Below are 20005 nucleotides of genomic sequence, written 5' to 3'. Positions count from 1 at the left end.
CCGAAAAGGCCTCATGTGTGTTGCAGCCCAACAACCCTCCAATTTGGCCCAAAACCCACCAAAACCTTCTCGATCTTCTAGAGCGTTCGATCATGATCGCGTGGCCGAAAACTGCACCTCATTTGGACTCTCCTAGCTCCCTCTATGCCTATAAATAGACCCCCTCCGAAATTCCCATTCTTCTTCCCCCGAAACCATAGATCCACCCCTCGCGCCGTGCTGGACACGTCCAACTCCGACCGGACGTGTCCTCCCACCGCCGCCTACCAATCCGCGGGCTCCACCTGTCCCGGGCGGGACCGCTTCGCCACCGGTCCGCGCCAGGCCCGAGGGGCCCGGAGCAGGCCCTCCTCGGCCCATCTCCTCCCACCGCCCGCGCCATCTTCTTCTCCGCCCGCGACGAGCCAGCGCCGCCTTGCCTCCAACTCTGGCGGCCTGCGCCACCGCGCTGCAGCGCGCCCCCGTCGATGCCGGCCGCCGTGGCCGCCCCGCTCGGCCATCTCCCGCCATCACCACCGCTGCCCGACCGTCTCCCCCTCCTCCGACGGCCTCCTACGACTCCGGTGAGCCCCAAGCTCCCCGGCGAACTTCGGCAACCGCGCCACTGCTACAGTACACGCGGGCCAGATCTGGATCCGGATTTGTCTCGGGTTGACTTTTGCCCCGAAACCCTAATTTATTTGCCCTTGTTCATAGCATCATAACTCCTCATCCGTAGCTCCATTTTGGGCATATAGCATATCAAAATGTTCGTCTCAGAGACTACATCATTTCATCTCATTGCATCATTTCATTTGAGTTCATCTTGGTGCCCGAAATGCTGTTAGAAGAGTGCTATTTGAGATAATTGTTAGATCTGCTGCTCCAATTAGAGATTTGTCATTTTTGCCATGATTATTGTGTGCATGTTATGCCCATGAGCTCTACATATGTTTTGTTATAGGTTTTGCCATCTTTCTAGTGGTGCCATCCATGTATTTTTGTGATGTGTGTGGTGACTAGCACAAGCTTGCAAAGTGAGACACTTGGTAATGCTGATTTCAGGGACTTAGCATTTCCACTAAGTCCTTGATCTGTTTATCTCATATGGCCATATGTTCATGTTGTTTCCTAGTGATCCGTGCCTCTTTTGAGGATGATCAGTAAGGATGTTTCTTTAATCTTGTAGTGCTCTATCCATCCATGCCTTTGTTTGAAATTATGGAGCACCCTAGTTTGAGTCAATCGAGCTCTACTTTTGCCATTTCGTGAATCTGGGCAGATTGTCTACTTGTTAGCAATTTTGCCGAGGATGTTGTAGTTGATCCGTGCATGCTATGTTATTATTCTTGCCATGTCTAGCTTGTATTTTGTGTATTCTTGATGGGTGTATGCTTAGATTGTCATGACTTTCTCTGTAGTGAGTGCATCGAGCTCGTAAACATGCCTACTTGATATCTGTTTCAGCATGCTCCAGTTTTCACTAAGTCTGAGAACTGATTATGTTTTTGCCATGTTCACATGCTTGCAATTGTATTTTCTGATCCCTTTTGGCTCAAGGTCACTAAGGTACTTTTGTTAAGCGCTTTGAGTAGCTCCATGCCATGCTTGACTTTGCCATGTTTAGGCCCTGAAGCATATAGTTTTCATGCTCCAAAGTGTGCTACCTGATCTGAAATTCCAGGCTTGTGTTAATTTCACCAAGTCTGAAACCTGTTTACCAATTGCACTTTTGCCATGCTTGTTTGAACTTGTTAATCGATGAATTAGACGTAGATTAGTGTTCATCTTTTGTTAAGCATCATGAATGGATCCCTGCCATGTATTTTGTTTTCATGTTTGAGTGCTGTAGCATGTTTGTCTTGTTGCATTTAGATGGCTACTTGTTGTAAATCGCAGACCGGTGCCATATTTGTATTGCTTGCCATTTCCAAACCGTAACTCCGATTCCGGTGATCTTTATATCGTTTTCAAGCGATTTCATCTCATCTTTCCAGTGGCACACATGGATTTCCAAGTTGAGGCCAGGTTCATTCATTCCTTGTCAAATCATGCATATGCATCGCATCCCGCATCCCGCATATCATACCATGTTCATGTGTTGGTTGTTTACTATGTTGTGTGCTTCTTTCCGGTGTTTGCTTCTTCGGGTTGGTTCCGGTAACGTCGCGTTGTTAGGACCCGTTCGTCTACGTTCCGTTTGTCTTCTTCATGGACTCGCTCTTCTTCCTTGCGGGATTTCAGGCAAGATGATCATACCCTCGAAATCACTTATATCTTTGCTTGCTTAGTTGCTCACTCTTTTGCTATGCCTATGATATGATACCTACCACTTGCTTATCATGCCTCCTATATTGTTGAACCAAGCCTCTAACCCACCTTGTCCTAGCAAACCGTTGATTGGCTATGTTATCGCTTTGCTCAGCTCCTCTTATAGCGTTGTTAGTTGCAGGTGAAGATTGAAGTTTGTTCCTTGTTGGAACATGGAGATGTTGTTCCTTGTTGGAACATGTTTTACTTGTTGGGATATCACAATATATCTTATTTAATTAATGCATCTATATACTTGGTAAAGGGTGGAAGGCTCGGCCTTATGCGTGGTGTTTTGTTCCACTCTTGCCGCCCTAGTTTCCGTCATATCGGTGTTATGTTCCCGGATTTTGCGTTCCTTACGTGGTTGGGCTATTATGGGAACGCCTTGACAGTTCGCCTTGAGTAAAACTCCTCCAGCAATGCCCAACATTAGTTTTACCATTTGCCACCTAGCCTTTTCTTTTCCCTTGGGAGTCGCGCTCCTGAGGGTCATCATTATTTTACCCCCCGGGCCAGTGCTCCTTTGAGTGTTGGTCCAACTTGTCAGCCGCCGGTGGCCACCAGGGGCAACTCTGAGCTGGCCTACCGGAAGTTTAGACAATCCGGTGTGCCCTGAGAAAGAGATATGTGCTGCTCCTATCGGGATTTGTCGGCACATTCGGGCGGTGTTGCTGGTTTAGTTTTACCCTGTCGAAATGTCTTGTAGAACCGGGATACCGAGCCTGATCGGAATGTCTCGGGAAGAGGTCTATTCCTTCGTTGACCATGAGAGCTTGTGATGGGCTAAGTTGGGACACCCCTGCAAGGATTTGAACTTTTGAAAGTCGTGCCCGCGGTTATGGGCAGATGGGAATTTGTTAATGTCCGGTTGTAGAAAACCTGAAGTTGACCTTAATTAAAATGAATCAACCGCGTGTGTAACCATGATGGTCTCTTTCCGACGGAGTCCGGGAAGTGAACACGGTGTTGGAGTTATGCTTGACGTAGGTTGTTCTAGGATCACTTCTTGATCATAGTTTCTCGATCGTGCTTTGCCTTCTTTTCTCGCTCTCTTTTGCGTATGTTAGCCACCATATATGCTAGTCGCTTGCTGCAGCTCCACCTCATACCTTTACCTTACCCATAAGCTTAAATAGTCTTGATCGCGAGGGTGCGAGATTGCCGAGTCCCCGTGAGTCACAGATACTTCCAAAACCAGCTTGCAGGTGCCGATGAGTCCATGCAGATGACGCGACCAAGCTCAGGAGGAGCTCGATGAAGATCTTGTCCTTTGTGTTGTTTCGTTCTAGTTGATCAGTAGTGGAGCCCAGTTGGGGTCGATCGGGGACCTTGTCGCGTTTGGGGTTCTTCTTTTATTTTGGTTCCGTAGTTAGACCTTGATTGTATTTGGATGTTGTAATGCTTATTCATGTATTTGTGTGAAGTGGCGATTGTAAGCCAACTATGTATCTTTTCCCCCTATTGTATTACTTAGGTTGTGTGAAGATTACCTCACTTGCGACATTGCTTTCAATGCGGTTATGCCTCTAAGTCGTGCTTCGACACGTGGGAGATATAGCCGCATCGAGGGCGTTACACCTCAGCCCCGAGGGTGGACTACTCCCTCCTCATCATGGAGAGCACCGGGATGATGAAGATGGCCACCGGAGAGGGGTTGCCCCTTCCGACAGGGTGCCGGAATGGGTCTAGATTGGCTTTCGATGGCTACGGAGGCTTCTGGCGGCGGAACTCCCGATCTATTGTGCTCTCGGATGTTTTTAGGGTATATGGAGATATATAGGCGGAAGCAGTACGTCAGGGGGGCGACGAGGGGCCCACGAGGGTGGAGGGCGCGCCCTAGGGGGGTGGGCGCGCCCCCCTACCTCGTGGCCTCCTCGAAGGTCCCCTGACGTGCACTCCAAGTCTTCTGGGCTTCTTCTGATCCAAAAATAAGTTCCGTGAAGTTTCAGGTCAATTGGACTCCGTTTGATTTTCCTTTTCTTCGAAACCCTAAAACAAGGTAAAAACAGAAACTGGCACTGGGCTCTGGGTTAATAGGTTAGTCCCAAAAATGATATAAAAGTGTATAATAAAGCCCATAAACATCCAAAACAGTAGATAATATAACATGGAGCAATCAAAAATTATAGATACGTTGGAGATGTATCAGCATCCCCAAGCTTAATTCCTGCTCGTCCTCGAGTAGGTAAATGATAGAAACAGAATTTTTGATGTGGAATGCTACTTGGCATAATTTCAATGTAATTCTTCTTAATTGTGGCATGAATATTCAGATCTGAAAGAGTCAAGATAAAAGTTCATATTGACATAAAAATAATAATACTTCAAGCATACTAACTAAGCAATTATGTCTTCTCAAAATAACATGGCCAAAGAAAGTTATCCCTACAAAATCATATAGTCTGGCTATGCTCCATCTTCACCACACAAAGTATTTAAATCATGCACAACCCCGATGACAAGCCAAGCAATTGTTTCATACTTTTGATGTTCTCAAACTTTTTCATTTTTCACGCAATACATTAGCGTGAGCCATGGACATAGCACCATAGGTGGAATAAAATGGTGGTTGTGGGGAAGAAAAAAAGGGAGAAGATAGTCTCACATCAACTAGGCGTATCAACGGGCTATGGAGATGCCCATCAATAGATATCAATGTGAGTGAGTAGGGATTGCCATGCAAAGGATGCACTAGAGCTATAAGTATATGAAAGCTCAAAAATAAACTAAGTGGGTGTGCATCCAACTCGCTTGCTCACGAAAACCTAGGGCATTTTGAGGAAGCCCATCATTGGAATATACAAGCAAAATTCTATAATGAAAGATTCCCACTAGTATATGAAAGTGACAACATAGGAGACTCTCTATCATGAAGATCATGGTGCTACTTTGAAGCACAAGTGTGGTAAAAGGATAGTAGCATTGTCCCTTCTCTCTTTTTCTCTCATTTTTTTATTTGGGCCTTTTCTCTTTTTTTAGGGCCTCTTTTTTTATTTGGGCTTCTTTGGCCTCTTTTATTTATTTATTTATTTTCGTCCGGAGTCTCATCCCGACTTATGGGGGAATCATAGTCTCCATCATCCTTTCCTCACTGGGACAATGCTCTAATAATGATGATCATCACACTTTTATTTACTTACAACTCAAGAATTACAACTCGATACTTAGAACAAGATATGACTCTATATGAATGCCTCCGGCGGTGTACCGGGATGTGCAATGATGCATGAGTGACATGTATGAAAGAATTATGAACGGTGGCTTGGCCACAAATACTATGTCAACTACATGATCATGCAAAGCAATATGACAATGATGGAGCGTGTCATAGTAAATGGAACGGTGGAAAGTTGCATGGAAATATATCTCGGAATGGCTATGGAAATGCCATAATAGGTAGGTATGGTGGCTGTTTTGAGGAAGGTATATGGTGGGTTTATGGTACCGGCGAAATTTGCGCGGTACTAGAGAGGCTAGCAAAGGTGGAAGGGTGAGAGTGCGTATAATCCATGGACTCAACATTAGTCATAAAGAACTCATATACTTATTGCAAAAATCTACAAGTTATCAAAGCAAAGTATTACGCGCATGCTCCTAGGGGGATAGATTGGTAGAAAAGACCATCGCTCGTCCCCGGCCGCCACTCATAAGGAAGACAATCAATAAATAAATCATGCTCCGACTTTAACACAAACTTTAAGATAAATCATGACCCACACAATCCTCTTATCTTTGTAGCTAGCGCCAACTTTCTCTCGTGCATGCACACGGCCGCATCCCTCTCACGCTCCCTCATCATTCTCTAGCTCCATCGCGCAAATTCGTGTTTTCACTTTAGATCATTCACCCATGGTGTGTGTAGGGCCCCTAACTCCTTTACGACACACATTGATTGATATGCCTCTCTAGCCAGGTGCCTACCACAAACACAAGCTTCCCCTCTTCTCTTCTCATCGTCCATGCCTCACTACCACCACTCTTTTCATCGATCTCGTACTCGCACACTCCTTCCCCCTCGATATAGTATGCCTCTCGCACCACCTCTTAGATGCATCCCTCTCTCTCTCTATCCTTCTTCCCTGGCCTTATTTGCTTCTAACACATACATGCATGTATACCGATCGATCTCCCTACATATACCTAGGTCGACTTTAACTATTTCCCCCCACCCATCGATCGACGTACCTCACAAGTTATGTCCATCCTTTCTTTGACAGAGGAGGATTGATCTTCCTATGTAGTTATGTCTTCTTACCACAGCCATATCGTCTCCCCTCATCATTCATGCATGCCTCCTGACCCGTCTCTCACACGCATGCGCACAGACATGCAACCATCCCCTCTCTAATTGATATCGCAGGCGTGCCCTCTGTTTGTGTAGCAAGCCTCTCCCACCATTAGTTAGAAGCAACTCCACTACCACCCACTCGAACACTCTAGCTCTGTCTCTCTCCCAACCTTATTCCTCTCCAACACATATGCATGGATGCCGATCGATCTCCCTTAATACAAAAGGTAGGCCTCTCTCCTCCTCCACACATATACCAGCCATTGTACCTCTATAGTTAATAAGGCCTCCCCCCCACCACACACCGATAGTCGAGCGTTGTAGGTAGGTATCCATGTCACAGAGACAAACTGCACCTGTCCCCTCTCACGTTCCAGTAGGCCAGCCACCCTATATCTTTGACGTGGGCACACACAAATTCGATGGCACTCTTTATCAATCACGCGCGCGCGCACACACACACACATCATCCCTCTCTTCGATTCTATGGATACCTCAAGCCGATGATACCTCCACTCTCTTCTCGTGATCGCCCCCTCTATATATGATATATCCAGGACTCTATTTTCACGCACATTGCATATGTTACATTTTTTGATTAACACCCTCCCCCCCTCCAAAAAAATACACTCACGAGCCCACACACTAGGTGCACGTACTCACGCTTCATGCCCAGCCACACCCACGTGGGTACACGGTGGAGCTCATTTCTGTACGAAATGGCAGCCCACGTGCTAATTTGAATGCGTGTAGCGGTTGTTTACCTACGGAGGTCGTGTACCATGCATGCACGAAACAAAGTTTGACTTGATGCGTTGGCGCGTTATTTTTAAATAAAGTTATGTCGCTCAATGGCACATACACATAATATAAAATGATTTTTATGGAGAAAAAGGTAGCCCGCTCCACTATATACAATAGAGCCTGCCTGGCTGGGTTTGTCTCTCTTCAGAGTATCTCACACAAGGCGGCGGTGGCCTCTCTCTCTCACCGTTGGTCACTGATCCGGCCGCATCCTGTCCGCCGACGGAAAGGAAGGATGTGCATTGTTTCTCCGTTCGACGGCGCCGAGGCAGCACGTCCCGATCTGCGGTATCCGCCGTTCTCTCTGGCCAAGCTCCGGTGCGGTAGGGCCTATGCCACCTACATACTGTCACAGTATGGGCAGATCCCGCCCGTCGCCGCTCACCTAGTTACATCCCGACGACCCACAGGTATCCCCTCCAGCCTTGCTCCACTGCCCGTCTTCCCACGTTGCTGCATGTGGAAAATCTTGCATGTGGATCTAACATAGTTCTTTGCCCAAAACGTAGCTCGTCCAGCATACTTTCCATATTGCAATCTCGTCCTCACACCGTTTTAGACAAACACAACCAGGTTGTTATCTTCCCTTAGGACATGGAATATGATAATTTTTTGTCGTCGCATGTGTCGTCAACTATTATTGGCCAGTAATTGTTTCCTTTCTACCTCTTTTTTGCAAACAGGGCTATCCATTTCACCTCGTTGCTATTGCGACCTTTTGGTGAACTGCACAAATCACTTTTTTCTTAAGAGTGTTTTGTGCAGTTGCACTAAAATGTCACATGGGCAACGTCTACATTTCAGTGCGACTGCATAAAGGGAGATTGGTTTTGCTCTATCCTCCTCATCCAACTCCGAGCCTAATTTTCTCCAACTATTTGCTTAATCTTCTCCAACTAATTAGTCTTAAGAGAGACTGCACAGGTGACCGGCTTCTATTTGTGTGTTTATTATTTCATCAGTAGTCCTCTATTATCGTAATCACACTTAATATCTTTGGAACAGGGACGCTCAGCTCTATTTTAGTGGAACTGCACAAAATGATCGGAATGTTGCATGCTCCAGACAACTACTTTTTTTCCCAACATGCCTTGTTGATTTAGACAGAGCTGGGGGACGTTGCTGCCAATGAAAACATGGATCAATTTTAATTTAACACCTTCTCACAACTTTGTCTTCTGTTGTGATGTAAATATTAGCTCTGATATGCTAATCATTGAGATGCATTAGCAAGGAAGTTAGTTTTTTATTGTTTCCGAAAGAGCATCGATGGCAAGACACACGAAACAAAAGCTGAAAGCTCAGAGCATTGTACAATTTCATGTCGCTGGAAAATTATTTATATAGTACGTCAATTATGTAAACAAATGATAGAATCTTGATAGCATTGCCAGAAGCCTCTTCATCATCCGGGTCCATGTGCCATGCACAAAATTATACTTCCTTCATTCCTAAATATTTATCTTTTTACAAATTTCAAATGGACATATTTTGAGTGTAGATTCACTCAGTTTGCTTCGTATGTAGTCACTCATTGAAATCTCAAGAAAGACAAATATTCTGTAGTATATTTAAGAACGGATGGAGTAGTGCACAACCGCATGGGAGACTCAGCCCGGTTGTTGCGCCGCACTAATAGTGAACAGTAATGAGCAGTCAAATCATAAGCCCCACCTTTTCCCACTGTAAGTCGCTCGGAAGAAGCAACCATCAATATGCTCTAAAGTCTCTCTGGTGGTGGAAATGCATCAGAATGAAGCGCGCCCTGTAAACCGTGACGGAGGGAGGAGTAGTATGAGGCCCTGTTTGGATCACCGTTTCTCTTTTGAATACACTTGTAAAAAATACACACCTGCGCCCGACATTTCAATTCCGGATGGAATTTGCACAGTGGGCAGTAACTTACAGGTGTAAGTTATACGCCTCCGTATAGAAATACAACCATTCCAAGCATGGCCTGAAGGTGCAAAACCATGTACGCGTATGGCAAGTCGGTCAATGCACTTCCTCTTGGCATATCACTAACATGTGGGACCGGAGTGTGAGCAAACCAATCTCAATTGACGGCAAAATGGCCAACCCGCCGTTCCTTGAGAGAGACGAGGAGCGAGAACACACAGACGGGCTCGCACGGAGGCCAAGATATATTCGAGCATGGTTGACCGATATCATCGTTACATGTTCGATGTTTTTTAACACTACCATTGGGCTGCCGTTATCCACCCTTCTCCCAAATAAATGTGTACTTTATCAGAGATTAAAATAAAATAAGAGTATAGACGCTCCACCATGCGGTTCTAGTAGTAGTACTACTCGTACAACTATAAACCTTGCGCTTGGCTCTTCGCCTCTTCATGAACTCGAACAATGATGGTACTCCGCATGTTGGGTACTACAGTGTATGCCTGTGGCAATCTGACACCGAATGAACTGTTGTATGTCCACCGCCTAGGTGAGGGTAGGTTGCATTAGTCAAAAGGCATAAGCGAGCTTCACCTTGTCCTGCAAGCTTCTCCTCGTTCTGCGAGTTGATGGGACACACCAAAAAGTAGTGCTAGTCCATACTCCCCCCTTTCCGGTTAATATGGCTTAATCTTTTTTGCGGGTAAATGAGAGAGCTTTATTCATATATAAGCATTCTTAGGACGATCAGCCAAGAGATTGGTCACTAGGAAGCAAGGTACCCCACAAAAAAGAAGAAGGAAGCGAGGTGTTTCATCAAGCCAACTCTCGGCCACATTCAAAGTGTAGCAAGCACGGTTGGCACAAAGATGCACCGCAAGGTTTGCTGACCTGTTTACATGTTGAATAACAAAAAAGAGGAAATATTACTGAGCGCTCCTATTTGTAAAAGGATCCGAGCCAGAATTAAGCAAGAATTGTGGCGAGTGTTCCATGCAATCAACTTCCATTATCACATGCGAGAACCCTCGAAGAGAACCAAATGTGTTGAAGATTTCTTTATCACATTTTTAAAATATAATAAGAGTGCAGACGCTCCTCCATCCGGTTCCTAGTATAGTATAGTACATACCTCTATAGTAGTAGTACTAGTACTAGTAAACTTTGCGCTTGGCTGTTCGCCTCTTCGAGAAGACGAACAATAATACTAGTACTAGTATAGTGTATGCTTCTGGCAATCTGACACCGAATTAGCTGTTGCACGTCCATCGCCTGAGCGAAGGAGAGCTTGAATTAGTCAAAAGTTTCTCCTTGTCATGCGAGCCACCGCGCGCAAGCTTCTCCCGTCCTGCAAGCTTCTCCTCGTTCGGCAAGTTGACGGGACACAACAAAGTAATGCTAGTCCATACTACCTCCTTTCCGGTGAATATGGCTTAATTTCAAACGAGATAAATACACTGTATGTCACTATATATTTGTAAAAATATGGTTAGTGGACTTCATAATACACTCACTGCACTCAATATATACATTTTCCGGTGTTTATACGGTCACTAGCTCACCCTGGCTGAGTATGTGTGTGCATGCACGTGTAGGTTGAGCACTTGAGCATGACCGTGTGTGTTCCGTCGTGTGCTCGGACATGCATGCATTAGGGCGTCACACGCGTTTTTGCGTCCATGTGTACGTGTGACTGTTGCATGCATGCACGAGGTTGTAGTCCCTTACATTCACATGTTCATAAGGCAATGCTTTGTCAAAACTTTGCATGCAAGGTTTAATCATTCGTTGTTCACGCATGCATTCCTGATATTAATACGTTGGTAAAGAAAATTTCTTGAGGAAAATGAGCCCATGAATTGAGTACAAAGGGGACCAATAATCCAGGACGGAGGGAGTACCAGTAGTGAACCGGAAGGAGTGAGTAGGTACTAGTAGTACAGTACTACGTAACAACGTGCAGTAACAAAATTCCTCTATGCGCATCCTGTCTACGCACGTGTCATGCAAGAAAATAGAGATAAGTACAAGTGAGACTCAGGAACAGTCATACACGTAGGGGGAGTACATGTAGTGGCCAATAAGGAGCAGTCAAATCACACAGTAAGTTAGTCGGAAGAAGAAACCGTCATTTCACTCTTCAATGACACGCACGCAATATAAAATGGTTGATATGGAGAGAACAAGAAAACCACTATATATAGTTATATACACTAGCAGGAGCCTAATATACATGCATGCTTGCTTGAGTTGCTCTCTTCACGAGCATAGAACGATGGTGTCCACACCGCTGGTCACATATCCGGCCTGATCCCGCCGCTGGAGGAAGGGAACAATGTTCTGCATAGACGCGGTCGACATCGGCGAGGGAGAAAACCCACAGTCGGTGCATCCCAATCGGGGGTCCCCGCGGTATGGGCTGATGCCGCGTCCCAACCGCCCTTCTAGCTATAGCCCAACGTCCCAGGTATTACATCTTCCTTTTGGAGCCGGCTTGCTCCACTGCCGTAGCTCCCCACGTAGCTCCATCTCCATGTCGATCTTTCTCTACTTCTATCGGCTTCTATTTGTGATGAGTTTATGTCTCATGAACTAGTGCCAGTACTATTATTCTAATCACACTTCTTCAATATATTTGCCATCAGGGATGCTCAGCTCGATTTTAGTGGAACTGCATAGAAGCATCGTATGATCCGAGGGTGCCAGTCGTCTTTCCTTCGACAGGTTCTACCTAGCCAGGAAATTAAATCCTATTTAGGGTTTAGGGTTTAAGTCGTAGTGACCCCATAAGTAGTTTTTCTTTTGTACATGCTCTCACAACTTTTGTCTTTAGGTGTGAAGTAAATATTGGCTATGATCTGTGAATCATTGAGATGCATCAGCATGCGTGTTAGTTTTCCTTTGTATTTAATGGAATGTTGTAACAGGGCAACCTTGGAGTAGGAATGAAAATGGAGTGGAAAGTTTCTGTTTTTTTGGAGAAAAAATGGAAACGGAGAGAAACCAATGTTTTGTTTCGTTGGATCGCGCGATCGAGCAAAACCAACGTTTAAATCACGTCTGTCGCATTCGTGTCTCACCCTCCTCCATGGCTTGACCCCATACGGTCGCTCGGCATGCCACTCACCGCAAACCGAGTATATGATAACTTTCCCGCCTGCTTGTCGATGGATCACGCCATGGAGTACTAGCACTACTGGAAGATATTGACGAGTTGGGGGAGGACAGCTAGCTGTAGCACGGACTCCCAAGAACTTTTACATGCATGTTGTGGCCGGCTACTGCGACCTTTGAACGTGTAGTAGTCGCGTGCACCGGGAAGCGGCATGGGCGACGCTCTCTCGGCCGGCGCGCCGCTTCAATGCCGACGCCAGTGAGAGGTCGCGTCCGCTCTGGCCGGGCATGAATGCGACACTGACTGTTTCGGGCGAGAAGCACACGCGGGTGATGAAGAGGGTTTGGGTTGGTCATGAGCGGGTGTGGCAGCGGCCCAGACGCCCGCAAACAAGAGATGTTGTACGTTAATATTGTTGTGTATATAATTAACAACGTAAATAATGTGCCAATTGGACAAATATGATTGGAGATGGAGATGGAATTTTACGTAAACACGGATATGCATGTCTATGTATTTTTGTTTTTTTTGCGGGAACAAACTTGTATTACTCACATAGCCAGGCTACACTCGGAGTTACAAAGTTCGACAATGCCATCAGGGCCTAAACCTAGCCAAACAGCAATATGGCCACTAGTCCTACCATAATGAGCTAAAGTATGATTGACAATGTTGTTGTTTCGTCGAACATGAGCAATACAAGTATTTCGGAGTGTCATGAGCGATCCAATCTGACGCACCAAAAAACCAAACCAAGATCTATCAAGATCTTCACTCCTAATCCTTGCCATATTTGTAGCTTCAAGGAAGTCGGTCTCGATATTGACATTTGGAGCTTAGACTCCCCATGTACTTTACTATATTAATATAATTTACCATAGAACGATTGTTCTATGGTGTGTGGGTCAAAAAAAAGATTACTCCACTACAATGCGAGTGACAAACCCTCTTTGATGGCCAACAATTCTGCTTCCAGTGCGTTCGCGCAATAACACAAGCTTCTACATGAAGAGAAAATTATAGCACCCCCATGATCCCTAGTATCATGCATGTACCAGTAGTTTCGTTCTCTGGCAAGAAGGCACCATCCGTATTCAGTTTTACCCACCCATCCTTAGATGCATGTCTATGCCTACGTGTGTGTGCGCGACGACTCTCGCGACCTGGAAGCGGGGGCGTGTTTTTGATCGAGTTTTCTTTCTTGGTACGTTAAAAAATTGTTCGCCAGTTTTCGTTTCTTTTTTCTAGGAACGCGCGTATTCTATTTAAAACCACTACTATGGAGAGAATTTTTACTCCATTGTATATATAGCCTCTTGTTTGATAGGGTTTCTCGCGTCTTGCTCTCTCACCCTCTCCATATCAAAACAAGATGACAGTGTCCACTCTATCTCTCTCCTCACCGGTGGTCACAGATCCGGCCGAATCCCATCTGTTGCGGGAGGTAAGGAGGTGCAGCGTTGACGTTGTCGCCGTCGGCGATGGAGGAAGCCGATGCGCACCGTCCTCTTGGAGCCGGTGCTGGCACGGATGAAGGTCCTCCGCGCCCTTGTTCGCTTCCATTGTGTGGGCAGATGCCGGCCGCCCACCTAAGCGACATCTCGCCCACCTGAGGTATAACTTCTTGTACTCGTCCAACTCGCCAGGTCACTGCATGCGGGTTTTCTTCTATGCGACTACTCCCCAGCTCCCCATGTATAGTAGCTAGGGTTCATCGGCTGGTCCAACATCACCTACTATTATAGAGGAAATTCCACTCGAAAAGTTGTCTTGATTTATGCCTCGGTGGAGGTATACATGTTGTTTCGACAAAAAGTACATGGTGGTTGTGCGGTCATTGTCCATATGATCCTATTGCTGCTGCTAATCTAATACTATCATTGTTTAAATGAAGAAATGCTTTTTTTCTCGGGTATCCTGGTTTAGTTCCCATCAAGATAAACATGATGCTTCTATTTGTTGGTGTACTTTTCATTAATTCTTATTGACAATTGAGATGTCGTTGTTAATCTTGTACCACTCCCAAAACAAAGTAACAACACTATATCCCTTTTTAATATTTTTGCAAACAACAATGCGTATCTCCATACCTGGGCATGTCTTCCTCAATTTTAGTGGAACCGCACAAAATTGGATGGCCATTGTTGTTCCGCCTCACTATCCTCAGCCACGTGGTTCTTCCTTCCTCGAGCTTGATTAATGAGAAGAAACATACCAAAGTGAGGATTTGTCGAACTTCATAGGTGCCTCACCCAAACTTGATGCCAAATGGATGATGCATCACCACGATGACCTATCGATGCTCATGGTTGCGCCTCATGGTTGCGTCGGCTGGTGAAGCAGATCGATTTTCGACAAGTTGTCTTCTATCAGTGCTCTTTGATTGGTTGTGTTGGAGATGCAGTCATCTTTCACATTGGTGCAATTTTATCACACAATTGGCTATGAATCAACTATTTCCTCGAAGAAGGATCCATGTTGGTACTAAGAGCATAAGTTTTGTATTGATTTCTAAGCTTTCTCACAACTTTGTCTTCAACACCCTTGTAATTTTATTTGTCCAGCTATTAACTTTGATTAAAAAAATGGTGTCGACTAAAAACCCGGATGGACGTAGTAGCCCTCCATTTTTATTTACTCCGCATATTAGACTTGACTGAAGTCAAACTTTGTAAAGTTTGACCAAGTTTAGGCCGAACACAACAAACCATAAATATTAAGAGAGGGCAAACTGTACATACTCTCAAACCTTTCCGATAATTGAAATTAAAATTCTTTATTTGTACACACTCTCACATGTTTCCGATAATTTGGCCCATGTGTCATTGTTCACTTAAGAGAGGGTAGTGTACCGCACGCCCCAGACCGGAAGTGCGACCAGGACGTGTGGATCGTTAGTTCATCGGAAGTAGTAGTTTTCTTCACTGGTACGTTAAATTAAGAGTTTCGTTTCGTACTTAAACAATTTAAAATGATTGTTATGGAGAGAATAAGAAAACCACTCCACTATATATTAGTAGTATACACGAGTACTATATGGACACAACTTCATTGACTTAGTGCACCTGCCTTTGGGTTTATAATAGGTGGCCCAAAATGTGGCTAGCCCACCTGTCATACAGCCAAAAGCAGGTGCATTTAAGGCACTGGAGCTCAGTCCGTACTACAGTATATATGTAGTACTATATAAGCCGGAGCCTCAGCGCTTGTTCGCTAGAGTTTGCACTCTCCACACTCTCACCGCACTATCTTGTACGCAGATCCAGCCTCCCGCCGCACGCCTTGCCACATCCCGACGACCCTAAGGTATAAGTTTCTTTGAAACCGTCATTGCTCTAGCTGCATGTGGATCTTTTTCGATTTTGTAGTCGAATCTAGGTCTTGGTTCAAAGAGGAAAGAAGGGTGCGGTGGGGTGGAGCATGAATCTAGGACGTGGTTCAATGAGGAAAGGAGGGAGGAAAAGTAGTATAGACTAGCTATCCAGCCGCTTTGTTGGTCGAAAAGGGAAAAAGGGGGTAACCCAGTACACACATCTGTAAGGAACTGATCTCTTTGTTGAAAAGGGAAAGAAACTAGGGGTTCGGGTAGTTTGTGCAGGACTAGATTTTCTGCCCTCACATAGGAAAAAGGTTCAAAAAGAACAAATATGGGACCAACGCAGATATGCTGCTTGGCTCCATACTATGCATCACCCATTTATACGTGTCGATGCACATGGTCTGACATGTCCCATGTCCAATACAACTATTTTGCTGTTGTTAATCTAAGAATGCTGCTGGAAAATTGAAGCAATGCCACTATTAAAAGTAAATTACATTCTTAACAAATGTTGTTTTAAGAGAATGTCTCTGTTAATATGAATCAATGCAACCATTTTAGAAATGCTAATGTCCTACTTTGTTTTCCATCAAGATAAGTTAGATGCTTCTTTTTGTTGCCATTTGTTTCATCCTCCTTTATTGGCCAGTAATTGTTTCCTTTTTTGCCTCTATTAAAATAGGGATATCTATTCAATGTGTTGCTATAGCAAACTTAAATGTCACACCGGCAACTTTGCTTGATTTCAGTGCAACTGCACAAAACGAGATTGGATTTCCTATTCGTGTTGGCAGATTCATAGGTGATCTTGTGTGCGTCATGACAGGTTGGTACTTGCCTTCATCCACCTGATCATGCAGTGTGTTTTGAGATGCTGTGCTACTTGTATTGGTACTGTTTTAAATAAATGTTGAATTGAAGCTATTGTATTGCTCTTTTTTCCCATTTAGTGAACAAAAAAGGTACCAACCCAGACATGATGCTTGTTGCTTTGTTACAACAAACTCTGCATCACACCCTTTATAAGTAGATGGAAGCACATGGTGTTGTTGCGCCCACTCTCCCCTGGAACTGTTTATGCTTTTTCTTAATCTAATTCCGCTGGTAAAATTAAGCAATGCCACTCTTAGAATTAACTACTGAACTGTTTTAAGAGAATTTCTCTTTTAATATGAATCAATGCAACCGTTTTAGAAATGCTACTGTCCTATACTTTGTTTTCCATCAAGATAAGGTAGATGCTTCTTTTTGTGGCCGCATGTTTCATCCTCTTTTATTGTCCGGTAATTGTTTCCTTTTTTTGCCTCTGTTAAAACAGGGATATCTATTCAACTTGTTGCTATGGCAAACTTAAATGTCACACCGGCAATTTTGCTTGATTTCAGTGCAACTGCACAAAACGAGATTGAATTTCCTATTCGTGTTGGTAGATTCGTATTTTATGTTGGTTGTCTGATGAAAGGTCAGTACATGCCTTCATCCACATGATTGTGTAGTGTGCTTTGAGATGTTGTGCTACTTGTATTGGTACTGTTTTAAATAAATGTTGAATTGAAGCTATTGTATTACTCTCTTTTCCCATTAAGTAGTGAACAAAAATGGTACCAACCCAGACATGATGTTTGTTGCTTTGTTACAACAAACTCTGCATCACCCCCTTTATAAGTAGATGGAAGCACATGGTGTTCTTGCGCCCACTCTCCCCTAGAATTGTTTATGCTTTTTGTTAATCTAATGCCGCTGGTAAAATTAAGCAATGCCACTCTCAGAATTAACTACTGAATCTTAGTTCAAAACTGCAACACTTGTTAGGGATTGGCGGAATTACTATTTTTGTGGCCGCATGTTTCATCCTCCTTTATTTTGCCAGTAATTGATTCCTTTTTTGACTCTGTTAAAACGGGGATATCTATTCAACTTGTTGCTATTGCGACATTTTGCTTCGCTACTCAAAACACTTATGTTTTAAGAGTGTTTTGTGCAGTTCAACTTGAATGGCACACCGACGACTTTGCCTAATTTTGGTGGAACTGCACAAAAGGAGATCATGGATTTTCATATATGTGTTGGAATTTCTTTCAAGTCCTCCATACGAGTTGTTTCAAATCTTGGTTAAGAAAGGTCAGTACCGACTTTCATCCACATGATGTTGAAGTGTGCTTTTTGATGTTGTGCTACTTGTATTAGTACTGTTTTGGATAAATGTTAAATTGAAGCTATTGAACTGCTGTCTTTTACCATTGAGTAGGAAAAAATTGTTCCAACCTAGACATGATGCTTGTTTCTTTGTTACAACAAAACTCTACATCACCCCCTTTATAAGTAGATGGAAGCACATGGTGTTGTTGCGCCCACTCTCCCCTGGAACTGTTTATGCCTTTTGTTAATCTAATGCCGCTGGTAAAATTAAGCAATGCCACTCTCAGAATTAACTACTGAATCTTAGTTCAAAATTGCAACAGTTGTTAGGGATTGGAGGGATTACCATATTTGTGGCCACATGTTTCATCCTCCTTTATTGGCCAGTAATCGATTCCTTTTTTGCCTCTGTTAAAACAGGGATATCTATTCAACTTGTTGCTATTGTAGACCGGATTTCCATATATGTGTTGAGATCTCTTTTAGGATTTCTTCACGAGTTGTTTCAAGTTTTGGTCTTGAAAGGTAAGTACCGACTTTCCTCAGAATTAACTACTGAATCTTAGTTTAAAACTGCAACACTTGTTAGGGATTAGTGGGAGTACCATTTCTGTTAGGGATCGGCCGGAGTACATGTTTAAGAAATGTATTGTTCAGATAATGTCTCTGTTATTATATAGCAGTTACAGTGTTTTACAAATGGTACTATCCTGCTTTGTAGTTCTTTCTACATGTTTAACCAAGGTATTGTTAAGATAATGTCTCGGTTAATATGAATCAATCGCATTGTTTTAGGAATGGTACTTTTCTGCTTTGTCGTTCTTTATACATGTTCAAACAAGGCATTGTTAAGATAATGTCTCAGTTAATATGAATGAATCACACCGATGGATAATTTCTACTCTCCTACTTTGTTTCCCATTAAGATAAGGTAGATCAGTAGATGTTTTTCTTCTGGGAGTACAAGTCATCAACCGTTATTTCTCAGTAATTGTTTCCCTTATACCTATTGTTGCTTACAAGGATATCAAAATTAAAGCTCGGTTTTATTCCGACTTTGATTTTAGTTGAACTGCACAAAAGGAGCCAATGTGTCTAAGGCAAACTGCTGCATTAGTGGGTCCAGTTGGTTTCACCACTTTGCAGAAAGAAGCATTCACTGTTTGCGCTACATTACAGAAGGAATGATCAAGAAGCTTTACAGAGTATTAGTAGACGCTGGTGACATGACTAGTCTGCAGAGAGCATAGGCAACTCTACAACACATGGAGTGCACTAGGCAAAAAGTGCCCAAACATGTACAAGAAGCCATGACAGGACTCCAAGTCTGTCAATGTCATTCTAAGCAACAATGATGGGGCATCTGGGTATGGTAATCTGTTTACCATACATTCAGTTTGTTAGTCCACCGATTGGTGGCTTGACACTGGGGCCAATATTCTTGTGTGTGCTGATGTGTCTTTGTTTTCTTGCGGCATATAAATATGAAATCCATAGGGATGTCAGCTTGCTTTTAGTTGAACTGCACAAAATGTTCAGATGGTTTGTGTCCTCCATAATACTTCATAATGCACAATACATCGAATGGTTCTCTAATCATTCATCTTCACTGAGGGAGTCCTGGATTAGGGGGTCTCCGGACAGCTGGACTATATCCTTTGGCCGGACTGTTGGACTATGAAGATACGAGATTGAAGGCTTCGTCCCGTGTCCGGATGGGACTCTCCTTGGCGTGGAAGGCAAGCTAGGCAATATGGATGTGTATATCTCCTCCCTTGTAACCGACCTTGTGTAACCCTAGCCCCCTCCGGTGTCTATATAAACCGGAGGGTTTAGTCCGTAGGACAACATACAATCATACCATAGGCTAGCTTCTAGGGTTTAGCTTCTACGATATCGTGGTAGATCAACTCTTGTAATACTCATATCATCAAGAACAATCAAGCAGGACGTAGGGTATTACCTCCATCAAGAGGGACCGAACCTGGGTAAACATCGTATCCCCTGCTTCCTGTTACCATCCGCCTTAGACGCAAAGTTCGGGACCCCCTACCCGAGATCCGCCGGTTTTGACAATGACATTGGTGCTTTCATTGAGAATTCCACTATGTCGTCACCGTAAGGCTTGATGGCTCCTTCAATCATC

Source organism: Triticum urartu, chromosome 6A, assembly GCF_056163025.1.
Source record: "Triticum urartu cultivar PI428250 chromosome 6A, HENAU_Tu73, whole genome shotgun sequence".
NCBI lineage: Eukaryota > Viridiplantae > Streptophyta > Magnoliopsida > Poales > Poaceae > Triticum > Triticum urartu.
Note: the sequence above shows the minus strand (reverse complement) of the source record.